At 38.1% G+C, this 2473-nt stretch overlaps 1 pseudogene; it reads left to right on the forward strand.

Annotated features, from left to right (window-relative positions):
• The first annotated feature begins 206 nt into the window (after window positions 1-206).
• LOC128315373 (gametocyte-specific factor 1-like) lies at window positions 207-884 on the forward strand (annotated as a pseudogene).
• The last annotated feature ends 1589 nt before the right edge of the window (window positions 885-2473 follow it).

Genomic DNA, 2473 nt, shown 5'->3' on the forward strand with positions numbered 1-2473 from the left:
AAATTATTTAAAGTCAAAAGTTAAAAAACAAAGATTTCTAACTATGAAAAGAGTGAAGAACCATGTCTGGAGAGAATACGAAACACAAACTTGAGTATGTAGTTATATGTATCTTATTGCTTTAAATTTTTAAAAAAATTTCAACCAGCTGAAAAGTTGCTAGAACCACGTGACAATAAGAAAAACATACTAAAGCTGGGTCGCGGATGTGGGGAGAAAGCAACTGTGGGAGAGCATGTCTCGACCAAGCACTTGGATTCAGCTCCTGTATTTCCAACGTGGAAGAAACTTACATGGATTCCCTGGACCCTGAAAAGCTATAATAATGTCCCTATGATAAAAACCACTAGATCAGGGCCCACAGATTTCCCTATCGTCTTACCAGGAACAGAAAGAATCATCCTGATGTCGCAAACAAATTGGCTACTTGTCTCCCTCCACCAGGTTCCTTGACCCAAAATCATTCATCACATTTCAAGCTGTGACAATAAAAGTTGTATTGAGCAGGATGTTGTCAACAAAACCAGAAACCTTGAACAAGGGACTCTAGCTGGGAGCACGTGGCAGTACCCTCCTTGTGATGAAGACTAGGATAAAGATCTGTGGGAACAGACCAGCATCCCATTTGCCTGGGACACAGTCAACTACTGTGGCAACAACAGCTCTGAAAGCAAGCAACATAGTTATGGAACATTAGAGTAACCTGGCTTCAGGCATGCATGTTCCCAAGTCTCTGCTGTATGTTCTGCCATGGAAAGACAATGGAAATGCACAGTAACTGAATATCTACCTCCTCAAATGCCAGATCCTAGAAGACTCATGCTTCTTCCTGCTACCAATGGGTTCTTCATTTTTTTTCCTCCTAATCTAATTATAGAAAGATAAACCGTCTATGACTTTAAAACTGAAAAGAGAGAGAGAGAGAGAGAGAGAGAGAGAGAGAGAGAGAGAGAGAGAAATATACTAAAAATGCTTTGGTCCTAGAGAAAGAAATTTCTTGTTTACATGTGAAGTACTCTGTGTATATTTCAGTAAGTAAACTAATAAACAGAAACTCAGAATGTAATTTTCAATCTGGTTTCTATGTGACTTTATAATGTGAAGATGATGATAAAGGCCAATTTTGAAGTTGCCATGCCATTCAATTTTGAGTATCTACTCTATGCAAGACACTATCATAAGCAAAACATGGTCTTTGATTATGAAAAGAGCCTCATAATGTTGGTAGACTATTATACATGTTTCCCAACAGCAGTATTTCATAGACTGTTGTAACAAAGAGGCAAGCCAAGTCCTGTTAGGACACAAGGATTACCTTGCAGTGGTCTGGGCTATCCACCATGGAGAAAATGAGTCAGGGTCATTTGAAGGCAGTAGAAGATTCTGATGAACAGTGATGGAGGCATAAAGGGAAAAAGCATTTTGGGAAGAGAAAAAGCCTAAGCAGAGTCACGAGATAGAGAAGTACAGGGTTGTTTTGATTATCTAATTCAAATAAGAGGGGAAGAGCTCCCGGAGTGAAATTTCATTGAGTGATAGGGAGTGAACAAGATAGTCTGGAGCTTAATGAGCCTTGGGACTCCCAGAAAATTATGCTTTGTAAGTAAATACTACCCCCTGTCATGTTCAGGACCAGTACTATTAAATACTGCTCAATACCTTTCTGTCCCTGCATTCAGAGTATTTTCATAGTACCAAAAGTATGAAATATACATTTTAGTTGTCTACTCCAAAATGGTACTAGAAAATTCCAAAGAATCTAGATCTTAAAATATGTTCCAGGTGCACTGTTTTGCAAGTAAGCAATTACAATTCACTGTCCACTTCTAAAAGGTCAATAATTCAGCTTGCTCTACACGATCCTAGACCCAACATCAAGCTGCCCACTGAAGTTTTATAAACCTGAAACCTTCTTTGCTAATTGGATAGGAATTTCATTCTAGCAGCAAATGCTAAAGTATTCTAGCAGCACTTTCCTCTATAAAACAGTAGTTTCAGAACATGTTAATATTGGTGTGATGTAAAAAAGTATCTCTTCAGTAAATAAGTTTGGTAAACACTGGATGAAGGAAGGTTAATCAGATATCTTTGCTGTAGGAGTGATCAGAACCTTGATAAGGCTAATGAGAAATACAGTACTCAGTGAGGAGGGAGATAATACCAATTGTTAAACCCATAGGAGTCCAGTGATACAAGTGTTGCAGAGAACTGCACATTTGAAAACTGCACCAGATGCATTTCTGCTTCCTCTTATTTTAAGTCTATCACACATTAAATGGAATGGCTTAAACAAAAGTCTGTAAGGAAATAGAGGATTTTTCCAAAACAATTTGATTTCTGCATGCCTGTAGTTATTGTAATATCACCTTCTTCAATTAATTCTGTTGGAAAATTTTCTCTCCTTGAGAAAATATCTCTGGTTTTAAAGTGGAAATTAGTCGGGGGGGGGGGTGGAAATCATGAACATATATGC

This window comes from Acinonyx jubatus, chromosome C2, assembly GCF_027475565.1.
Source record: "Acinonyx jubatus isolate Ajub_Pintada_27869175 chromosome C2, VMU_Ajub_asm_v1.0, whole genome shotgun sequence".
In the NCBI taxonomy this organism is placed as follows: Eukaryota; Metazoa; Chordata; class Mammalia; order Carnivora; family Felidae; genus Acinonyx; species Acinonyx jubatus.